Source organism: Pongo abelii, chromosome 19, assembly GCF_028885655.2.
Source record: "Pongo abelii isolate AG06213 chromosome 19, NHGRI_mPonAbe1-v2.0_pri, whole genome shotgun sequence".
NCBI classification, from domain to species: Eukaryota; Metazoa; Chordata; class Mammalia; order Primates; family Hominidae; genus Pongo; species Pongo abelii.
Window position 1 is genome coordinate 27802338 of NC_072004.2, and position 12434 is coordinate 27814771.

Here is a 12434-nt window from a genome sequence, read left to right on the forward strand (position 1 = left end):
TGTTTTTTGTAGTGGCTATCATACAATCCCAAGTTTCTATTTTTCTGTTAACTGGAATCTTTGTTTTCAATTAAGCCAATTAATTGTTTTTGTTTGTTTTACAAGTAGAGCTTGTCTTAGTCCATTGTGTGTTGAGATAGCAGAATATTAAGATGGGGTAATTTATGAAGAAAACTATTTCTTACATTTCTGGAGACTGGGAAGTCTAAGGTTGAGGAGCTACATCTGGAGAGGTCAGCTTGCCGTATCATAACATGGCAGAAAGCACCATACGGCTCAGATTTCTCCTCCCCTTCTTATAAGGCCACTAATCTCATCATGGGGGCCCTATTTTTATGACATCGTATATCACTACATCCCAAAGGCCCTACCTCCAAATAGCAACAACGCATAAATTTGGGAATTTAATTTCTGACACATGGAATTTGGGGACACATTCAAACCATAGCTAGGCTTGAATACTTGGATGCATATTAGTTTTATTTTATTATCAACAATTATAAAGAAGGTGGTCTCACTTTTACTCTGTCAATAATAAAACTGTTGGTTATACAATTCCAGGTGCTGTTTCTGCTGGGAGGACAATTTGAGCTAACTGGAAAGGACATTGTGAGAACCATTACTGGGAGTACAGAAAGAAAAGGTCATGTAACAAGTAACTTTTGATTCCTAGTAAAATGTGATTCTTAAAGTAGTCAAAATAACCCACTGGAAATAAGACAGAAAGACCATCTAAAATGTAATATGTAATTTGTTCTCTAGAGTACCTTTTCATCTGAATTCAATACCATGATCAGTTACTCTTGAAAACTTAAATTTCAAGGCCTTGTGAGAACCACAGTCAAGTCTTCCCCAGGTGCTGTCTCCATGTGGGAAGCATAACTCCAGCTGAATTCTTTCTCTTTTGTTCTGGTTTTGGTTTTTGTTTTATTTTTTTTTTAATGTCTGATAGCCAAATGAGTGATCAGCCGCACTTGAAAGCCTTCTTCCCAGCATGGTGACTGTATTTTCTTTCTGGAATACCTTTTTGTAGATGAAATTTCCTGGTCCACAGAGATAGCCAATTTCCACTGGTGTGTCCTTCCAGATCCTATTGTCTTTAAGTTTTAGGGTTTCTGGGGAAGAGATAAACACTTTTAGGCATTGGAAATGGTTAGAACAGGATTTGCTTATATCAGGCACAGGATGTGCTCTTAGACCCAAATTCATGGGCCTGCCATATGTAGGTTCAAAGAAAAGATTCTGTGCTTGATTGCAGAGGCAGCAGGAAAAAGACTAATGATAAAACTCTGGAGATTTTAACCCAGTACATAGCTGAGTCTTAGCTTATTATTTTTTTTAAATTTGATTTATCTACTTTATTTATCTGGAGGACTGAGGAATATAAGGTGTATGATACGTTATGGAAATCAGTACACATTTGCATAAATCCTAGGCAATGGTACAAATAAAATAACTTTCTCTGTCTGATTAAAATACTGTGGTATTCCAAAAGTTAGAACTAAGGCTTTTAAGAGAGTCTTTACCATTGCCTGAAAATCAGTTTTCATGTTTTGTTTCATTTTTTTTTTTTTTGAAGAGGGTAAGGCCTCAGGCCATCCAGACATCATACACACAGTAAACAGACAAAGCTCTTATCTTTTACATGTAGTTCTATGAAACTCAATTACCAAAATGTTTGTGGTAGTTACTCAGAAAACATTTCCTGTGGTTTCTTAGGAGTAGCATGTAAATAATTCTGCTGATGAATATCACATCTCTCTAATATGTTTGTATTAAAAAAATCTTTTTTGATGTGCAGGTTCAGGGTCTAGTGACTTTAAAATTCATCTTTTCTTGAGATGATTTGTTGATGACATAATAACCCTAACCAAGCCAGGCACGGTGGCTCACGTCTGTAATCCCAGCACTTTGGGAGGCTGAGGTGGGTGGATCACGATGTCAGGAGATTGAAACCATTCCGGCTACCATGGTGAAACCCAATCTCTACTAAAAATACGAAAAATTAGCCGGGCATGGTGGCAGGTGCCTATAGTCCCAGCTACCTGGGAGGCTGAGTCAGGAGAATGATGTGAACCTGGGAGGTGGAGCTTGCAGTGAGCCAAGATTGCGCCACTGCACTCCAGCCTGGGTGACAGAGAAAGACTCCGTCTCAAAAAAAAAAAAAAAAAAAAATCCATAACGAAAGAAAATAAAGGTTTTGATATAGGAATTATTATTTAATGGAATAAAGATCAGCGAAAACAGGACTTAGTAGAACATGGTAGGTACCTTGAATTTTTTCTTTGTGAGGTATAGAAACACTAGATCACTTTTTGTAAGAAGTTAAACTCACTCCATTACAAAATATTTATTCTGACTCTTGTGTTGAAAATAGAGTAAAGGCGACAAGACTGAAGGCAGAGAAACTGGCAGATGAGTCAGAAGATTGGTGAAACAAGTGAGAGATGCAGCATGGACCAGAGTAGCACCTGTGGACTTGGTTATAAGTGGGGGATTGGAGTTATGATTGGAAGGTAGAGCCAATGTTATTTCCTAATAAATTAAATATGGGTGTAAGGGAAGAAACATGAGTTAAAAATAACTTCAAAGTTTCTGCTGAGCGAATGGAAAGTTATAGTTGCCATCATGGGAGATAGGTGATACTATAGGTGGATCAGGTTTAGGTGTGAATAAGTAGGAAGAAGCCAGGAATTCATGTTCTGGGACTTTTTAAAATTTTGACATGTATATTGAATATTCAAGTGGAATGTAAATAGGAGTTGGAAAGTCAGGAAAGTGTTCTGAGATGGAGATGTAAATATGTGAGTTACTGGCTTTTCAAGAGTGTTTAGAGCATGGTAATGAGTGATGTCATCAAAAGCAGTAGGATGAATACACAAGAGATGTCTAAGGCCTGATACCTGGAATACTCCAATGTAAAGAGCTTGGGGAGAAGCAGAGAAACTACCAAAGGAGATTGAGATGGTGTTGCAAATAAAACAGAAGAAAAATCAAAAGCCATGTGATACCCAGCTCTAGGAAGCACAAATGGTTTGCACAAAAGCAAATCAAAAATGTGTCCTTTCCTCATGGCACAGTACTGCCATCTGCTGCAATATGTTTCTAAAAACTGTATTAAGATTATAATGCCCCCAAGGTAAATGTCCTTCAGTGCTTAGCTGTAAGCAGTAGAGAAAGTGTATCAAAGTGGAGGAAGTATATCAAATGTTTCTGATCTGTTTAAGGCTTATGAGTATTGAAAAACGATTAATGGATTTAGCAACGCTAAGTATGTGGTGACGTTGACAAATGTCAGTTTGAAGTCATAAAAATGAAAGTTTAGTTACTGTTGAGTTTAAAAGAAAGTGAAAAAAAATTGTACACATTATTTTCATTTTCTTTTAAACCCACAGTAACTAAACTTCCATTTTCATGACTTCAAAATGACATTTGTTATGGGCACCAAATAATCTGTACAACAAACCCCCATGAAACAAGTTTACCTATATAACAAACTGCACATGTGTCCCTGAACTTAAAAGTTAAAAAAAAATAACTGTAGATAGTGACAATGGCCCATTCTATCAAGAAATTTTGTTGGAAGAAGAGGCAGAGAAATAGGTTAGTCTGTAGTTGACATGGAAGTTGCTTCAAGGAAATAGGGTGGAAAAATTGGTAATGAAGGAGAAAGAAGGAAAAATTAAGACCACAGCAGTCTGTAGTAGATGAGAGAGAATAAGATCTAAGGCACTAATGAAGGAATTGTCTGTAGAGAGAGAGAAATATATAGTTAATGCACAAGAGATGGTGAAAAACATAGCATGTGGGTAGAGGCTCCAGAAGGAGGGCAGATATGGTAATTAGAGTCTGTAGACACTTTCTTCTTTTCACAGTATAGTAAGAAGCAAGGTCAGCAAAAGCAAATAGGGATGAAAAAGGAGATTTGAGAGCTCTCTGGCTAGCATCTTCTCACTTTACTATTGCTATGGGAACTTGGGAGAATCTCAAAAGTATTTACAGACTTCTTGGAGAATACATTTTTATGATGAATATTTAATAGCACCAGCCTAAACAAATATTATTTAGTAGAACATGCTTGTTTTTAGTAATCTTCTTTCCTCACAGTGTTATCTGTTCTACTCATGTACTGCTGAGTGACCATTTCATCGGAATATTACCCAACAGGTTTGCATCCTTCTCTGACCTTGGACAGTGGCATGTGTTTCTAACCTGGTTTCCTTCTCCATTAATGATACACATTATTATTTAATTTCCAAACTCTGTCAAATAAATGTGTGAAATATATTCATGTGATAAAAATAATCACTGATAATTTGCAATACATTTGTGGAAGTGTGACTTGTACCTCATTTGTGTGCTAATGTCTAGTGCAGATCTCAGAGTCAGGCCAACTCTCCATTGTCCTCACGATCCTACTTGTCTTAGTCTGTTTTCTGATGGTTATAACAAAATATTTTGTACTGGGTAACTTATATTGAAAACACATTTATTTCTGACAGTTATGGGGACTGAGCATTCCAAGGTTAAGGGCTACATCTTGTGAGGGCCTTCTTGCTGATGGGAACTCTGTACAGACTTCTGAGCCAGGACAGGGCATCACATGATGAAAATGCCACATACGATAACATGCTGTACTCAAGTCTCTCTCCCTCTTCTGATAAAAACACCAGTTTCTTTCCCATGATAACCAATTAATTAATTAACTATTTAAATACAGGAAACTATGAATGGGCTAATCCTTTCATGAGGCCAGAGCCCTCTTAAAGGCCTCATGTCTCAGTACTGTCACATTAGGGATTAAGTTTCAACATGAGATTTGGAGGGGACCAACCATTGCTCTTCACTTCCTCATTTTCTGACCAAGGCCTTCAGACTACAAAGTAGCTATTTAATTCTATGTTTTTGACATTGTCCCATGCCTGTCTTTTAGTCCAAGAGGTATAGTTTTCATGGTTTCAAACAATACTAACAGTCCCAACTGTCTTTTCTTTATAAGATCAATATGGAAAATTTGATGAAATAAATGAAAAAACTGTATATACACTAAACTTCTATGAGCTAGTTAATACAGAATTTCTTGTCTCCATTGTTGATGGGAGTGACTAAAATTTGAGTTGAGTTTCTACCTAATTTCAACTTTTATTCTTGAATGGGGGATTTCCCCATTTTGAGTACTACTATATTCAAGAAGCCAAGCACAAGAAATATTTAAGGATAATAATGGCTATTTTCTTGTCCAAAGTGGATATTTTGCATCTCCAGGTTTCCAAACTTATTTATATTGTTCTTACCAACTTGTTGCCTGTAATCATATTTTTCATATTGATAGTGAGAATCTTTATCTCATTCTCTGCCTTTAAAGATAACTTTTATTATAGATTTTGTTACTGTTTACAGGATAGAATGTTACTTTAATTCCTAGTTTTCAAAGAGTTTTTATTAAAACCAAGTATTGAACTTTTGCTTATCTATTACACTAGCCATATATTTTTCTACTTTAGTTAACTACTTTGGTGCATTGAAAAAATAGATTTTATAATGCACAGCCAACTTTACAGTCCTGAAATAAACTGATAATTTTGTCATAATTTTATTAATATACCCTGGGTTTGGGCTAACCACTGATTGATTTAGTGGCATTAACATTTTCCTCTGTCTCACTTTGAGTCCAAGATAAAACTGGCCTATGGTATTATATTTCTACTTTCTTTGTTAAATAATATTACAAATGTTACCCTAACCTCATAAAACATATAAAAGAAATTTTAGTATCATCAAGTGGTGAGAGAATTTTTGTTTTCTATTTCCTCTTACTAATTGTTTCCAAGATACCTGGCTTCTCTGTAAGGCTAGTATAAAATGTTACACTTCTTACAGAATTCTAGCTCTAGATAGGCCATAATTACATAAATAACAGAGGATGCAAATCACTTCAAAGGATGAAACACAGAAATCGATGTAGTGAAGCTTTAGGCTGTCCAAGATAATGTTTTCTATTTAAAATATTGCAAATCTGGCCAATTGAATTAAATTCACTTTGAACAGGCTATAATAAGTACTTACTTTTGGTTTGAGTAAATACAAGTAAATCGCTTAAGAAAATATGGCATTATTACCCCTCATGGTGCATTTAAACTAGAATAAAAAATTGTTACGAGAGGAAGATGAAGTCACCAAGGGAGCTGAGAATTGTTAAAATAAAGAATGTCAGGCAGAATACTCATAAGGCTGAACTGATAACATAATTAGGTACTTGCTAAAAACTTACCAAGATACAACCTGAGCAATAACATCCTCTAGAATGGCAACCAGACTATATAGAGTGTTAAAATGAAGAAACTTGGTAAAAATAAGGCTAGCAATTAAAAATGAGAAAACTAACGATAAACAGAAAGGGTTCTGGAAACAATTCAGGAAGAGATATTTGAAAGGCATGTGGTATGATAATGTTTAAGTGACATAAAATTAATAGTAATATCAGGAAGCAAAAAAATAGCAGAAATGGAAAGATATAGAGTGAAAGGGGACACTCACTTGAATCAAAAGATTATATGAGTTCAGTACACTGAAATATTTCATTTTTCAATATGAAAGACATATAGTGACCTCTAGGCACTCATTTTAATATACAAGAGCCATTAAAAAGGCACTTCCAGGTGTTAGCAGGATCTACTCCATTATAACCATGGATGGGAGGTTTGCCTTCACTCTGAAAAGAGTTTCCTTTGCAGTTTTATGTGAGAAAAATACAGTATCAAAATGATTATATTGCAATACAGAATCTCCCTATTAACCAATTGCAATGACCCAAATATGATCCCACAAGGAGTGAATCTGGTTCATATAACTAACAAGGTGGATGAAATTGTTCATTCTGTATAATTGATGGTCAGTCACTGAAGAGAAGAATTTGGGATTGCATTTCAGGAAAAAGAACCAAAACAGTAACACAGTTCTGCTTCTACATAATTATACGGACCCTCATGAATCACTTGTGAAGAAAACAAAACAAAACCTCTTCTCAAAATTCTGTCCACTAGTTTCTAAGGAAAACAACGTGGTAGATAGGAAACATGGTACTGCTAGAGCACAGACATGCAGACAACGAAGAGAAATCTTTCTCTAAATTAAGATTTTTAAACATTGATTTTGCTATTTGAATATAGGAAGATGACTCCTGTTTTCTCATTTGATATATTTAATGGTGAGTTCACAGATACAATTGTTTCCTCGGCTTAAGGTCAATGGTCATGTTGGAACAGGAAAATAGAGAAAAATGCTGAAAGTTTTCAGCTTTAGTGTATTATCTATTAAAAAAAGTATTTCAAAGACACTGTTTTTACATTGTTTTAGTGAATTCAGTCTATGTTTCATGATCTTTTGGAAAACTGAAATAATCTCAAATTATTTCCTGAGTACAAAATGTCAATGTAATGAGAGTTTAAATGTGATGACCCAATTATTTCAATTAAATTATACAATATTTATTAGATTATAATAAGTTGCAAACTTGTATCACATAACTTTATGAATTGCAGAAGACAGAGGATGAAATAATACATAAGACCATAAAATTAATTATCTTATCATTCTTTCATAGAAACAGGCAATATATGCTTATTATAATATTTGACAACTTAGCTATCATAATCAGTTCTATCTTTTCACAATACTGTTTATCCTATTATAAACCTAAATTCCGTTTGATCAATTGTTGGTCTCAGAGCAAGGGAATCAGTCTTGCATGTATTAATTGAAGCTTATGGTATGAAGTACGGCCCAAAGATTAATTTTGCAAGAAATATAACTATAAAACAGATTCTGACACCTCTATACAACACATTAACACATCTTTGTCATAGCACGATTCAAGACAATGCCACTTTAGAACTTTAGTTCTCTGTTGTTGAAGGTTGGGAGATTTTGCAAAAATTTTTTACAAAGAAAATCTAGTCATATCAAAAATCTGCCATAAGAGAAAGATTTTAAGTTTTAAAGAAGTCAGAACTATAGTTAATGATACTGTATTGTTTACTTGAAATTTGCTAAGTGGGTAGCCTTAAGTGTAACACTATGTTATACTGATGTACAAGTGAGTCTTAAAACAAACACTCATGATTTTACTTGTAGCAATTTTGATTTGCTGTCTTTACAACCAAGCTTCTTGAAAGTAATTTTGACCCCCAGTTTTCAATTCCTCATTTAATATTATTTTAAGTCATAACACATTGCTTCATTTAAAGCTCTCCTAGTCATACTCCTAATTGTTCTTGTCTCTACCAGGCACTTGACATTTATCCAACCATTCAGTTATTAAACAAATATTTTTTCAGTGCTTACCTGCTGCCTATTGCTGGGATATGTCCTGGAAATCCAACAGTGGTTGCTTCTATTGTTTTGTCTACCTCCATAAATAGCTCTGCTTCTGTTGGTCTCCAGCAATGCTGTCCAGTCTCAACCAGTTAATTTTGCAGAAAATGTTGTAAAACTCATGTGCCAGCATTATCTTTCTTTTTGCCTCAAAAACAGAGCTTATTGACAATAAGAGTAAAGTGTTTCAGTTCAGAGGCAAGAATTATACAAGTGAACATTTTGAAGTAATGACAATGAGTGACTGTAACAAAATGTAGACTTATAAAGGAAACTACGTGATGCCCAGGTGCTGAAACACCATTCATAGTGGAGAAATCAAAGTCACACCATGTGTGTTTTACAAATCATTAACACATTCAGAATAAATGCATGAAAATATGAATAGCTTAGAGAGGAAAGAGCTTTTCTGTCCTACTTACTTACCTATCTGATAACGTGTGAAAATGGCTATTTCAACCCGTATACACATTCAGTGTAACATTTCCAAAACCTATACTTTCTCTAATATCACTGAGCCATGTCAGATGAAAATACACATAATTTCTGTAGCTATTGTTTTGTGCTAACTTTACAGAATTTGTTCAGTCAACAAACAGTATTACATTACTTAGTAGTGCCCTTGTCTCAGAGCCAGTTAATCATAAACATTCCCACAGGTTGAACCATCTAACAATGGAATGGATTCTCATGTGTGTTCTGCACACACGCTTCCCTATTATGTTCTATGAGAAGATCCAGAAAAGACTCCCTTCACTAAGGGATTAAGAAACATGGGTGAGGGGAGATTTTCCATCAGTGAAAGTTCTCTGGTTGCTAACTTCTGTGGGCCAGATATGACTATAAAAGAGGCCATAATTGAGAAATGCTCACAGATTTCAATAGGAATGATGTGATTCCAGAAAATCAGATGCAACATTATAGCACTTAACCACCTAACAAAATGTGGGCATACCTACAATCAAGGCTGGTAGAGTTGTACAGGTCATCAGAGTGCCTTGGACCAAGAAAACTTTGGCAGTGGCTAAATGATTTTGACATCCTTAGAACAAAATAGAGACCCTTTTAGAATATTGCTTAACTCATATGACAAGAAATTCTAAAGGGCTGGAGCCAAAAACTTGACTCCAGTCACCACTGTGGAGATACAGCCTCCCACCAAGTTTCTATGTTAATTTTCTGATTCAGAGCCCTTTGATTAAATAGGGTGCTTGGAGGACTCTGCACTATTGACGCACCACTCACAGTAAGTCTTTCCCCATGCCTTCCCCAAAGAGACCTGTGGCCTTTTTTTATAGCATATCTACTCTGTGAAGCAATTCACTGTGAATAGCTTTTCCTGGCACCTGAGAAGTTTACCTAGACTACTCGTCTTCATGGATTTCATAGTCTGGGACTCACTGGTCACATCTTTCTTTCCAGAATACTTTCCCATTTTTGTTGTTGTTGCTGTTTGTTGTTTTGAGACAGGGCCTCATTCTGTCCCTCAGGCTGGAGGGCAGTGGCACTATCTCCACTCACTGCAACCTCCGCCTCCCAGGCTCAAACAATTCTCCCACCTCAGCCTCCTGAGTAGCTGAGACCACAGGTGTGAGCCACTGTGCCCAGCTGATTTTTATATTTTTGTAGAGACAAGGTTTTGCCATGTTGCCCAGGCTGGTCTTAACTAAAGGGCTCAAATGATCTGCCTGCCTTAGCCTCCCAAAGGGATGGGATTACAGATGTGAGCCATCATGCCCTATGTGCTTTTCCATTTGATTCATGGAATAGCCTCTCCTGATTCTACTTCTATATTTTTAGCTACTTTGTATTATTGGAGCATAATATAGACACAGAAATGGTCCTAAATTATGAGAGTGTAGGTCAATGAGTTTCCCAAATAGAACAACGTCATATAATCACTACATTGATCAACAAATAGGGCAGCTCCCACACCTTAGATATCATTTTGACCTCTTCCAGTTAGTGACCATCTAGGTTTGTCATTACCTTGACTTCTAACACTGAATTAGTTTTGTCTGATTTTGAGCTTAATATAAATGTATCATACGGTATGCATTCTTTTATGTATGGCTTTTTTGCTCAGCATGATAAATCTAATGTTTGGAAAATTGCTTCAATGTTATATATCATTATAGTACATTCATTTTCTTACCTCTTTTGTGTGAGTAAACACAAATTACCCATTCTACTTTTGATGAACATTTGAGTTGTTTCCCAAATATTACTGTATTATAATGAAAACTGTTATGAACATTATGTACAAGTCTTTGGAGAACACATTATACACTTCTGTTGTTTGATTCACTCATTAAATATTTTCACCAGTGTTCTGAAATTGGTCCTCTTTGGTGATCACACATCACTTTTGTTACTACTTATTTCTTTAAAATTTCTACAAATACATCTGTCTACTGAGAACCTCTGAACTTTTAACAGGTACTTCCAGTACCTAATACTTAATTATTTTTCTTTAATTTTCCTTTCTATATTACCTTCTTAGATTAATGTGTGCAAGACACACCACAGAGTTACTTAAAAATATTGCCTTTTTCTTCTCATTTGGTAATGAAATGTGTCAGTTCTACTTAATTAACAACCCTATACTTAACCATCTTCTGTCACGGTCTTAGTTTCTGCCTTTATCTTATTTGAAAGTGTTTGTAAAACTAATTTTCTGATAGCAATGCTGATGTCTAGTGATTTAGAGTAGTTGGGCTGTTAAAAATTAGTTACCGTGTTCCAAGATAAAAGTTGTTATTATCACAAACTCTTTGAGCAATCCTTATTGTAGCAGTGCACAAGTGAATGAAATGAATATCAACTGAGAAACTGGAAAATAATAAGCAACAAAATGCTTGAAAGGAGAAAAAAGAAAACAGTTTTTTGTGAATGTTTGGTGGGTGAGTCCCCTGAGGAATGAATGCCTTGGTATTTGTGACTCCACGTAAATCAAATGGACATAAAAAAAGATCTCAATTTTGGCACCAACAAATTGATCTGACTGGATGGTGGCTGATAAAATGCATCTTTACCCCAAGTTCAAAAAGATCTTGGCTGATCAAGGCAGCAATTCAGAAGATAATAAAGTCTGGAGAGACTTGAACAAGTTTCGTGGAGTTTATATAAAAGGAAGACTGAGAGGGAAATATCAAAATATTGAGGAGTACAATACCATGATCATTATAAAAATTACATTATTGAAGGTTGCATATATGGATATATGCAAATGATATGAAAGGGATGAAACCTTTTCATAAAAATATAATAAAAAATCAACATTCATTTTCACTGGTAATTTATTCTAAGCCTTATTTCCAATGATGCTGTGTGTGTGTGTGTGTGTGTGTGTGTTCCTAGGATGAAATAAATATGTGCTTTTCTTCTGGGATTAAATCTTTTCACTCATTTTCTCATTGCTGCTTTGTGTTCAAACATCTTATGACAATTTGGCTTTGGCTTTATTTCTAAATGCTTCTCATTAGCACCTAGATACCTGCTGTATCAAACTTTAAATGTTTGAAATACTACATACAATTTTAGTTTTCTTGGCCTTGGCTCATATGGTTTAATTTTCCTGGAATGGTTTTACTTTACTTGACCATTTGGAAAATTCCTATTTTTTTTCTAAGATCCCATTCCTGGATCTCAGTATTTTTGAAAGCTTCTCTTGACCTTCATAAGCAAACCTGTGTTGTTACTTCTTGTGTCATTTTTTTCATAATATACAGCCTTGGCTCTTCACCTTTAGCATTTAAAAAAATTGACATTATTTTTTAAATGGAATTTCTAGCCCCAATGCTAAATTTGCTCACAATAATTTTTAGAATAAATTCAAAAATACACTAAGAAGATTCTTACACAAATAGTTCAGGTATCTTACTCTGAGAACACTGTTCCGTAGCTATTACCACTTTTCACATTAATATTTTCTAACATTCTTTGTTTTCCTTAAGGGAAGGAATGAATAACATTTATTGTCCTAGCACCTGTTATAGGGATGGACAAGTAGTATTAATTTAATAATTGATAATTTTTATTATACACTTACGTGGAACTTA

At 35.0% G+C, this 12434-nt stretch overlaps 1 long non-coding RNA gene across 1 annotated transcript in view; it reads left to right on the forward strand.

The window, feature by feature from the left end:
* LOC129051296 (uncharacterized) overlaps positions 1-12434 on the forward strand; it is a 69199-nt gene that overhangs the window by 29440 nt on the left and 27325 nt on the right. The window contains exons 2-3 of the long non-coding RNA XR_008515421.2: positions 562-643; positions 2378-2516. This is a non-coding gene — a long non-coding RNA (uncharacterized LOC129051296). The remainder of the gene's footprint in view (positions 1-561; positions 644-2377; positions 2517-12434) is intronic.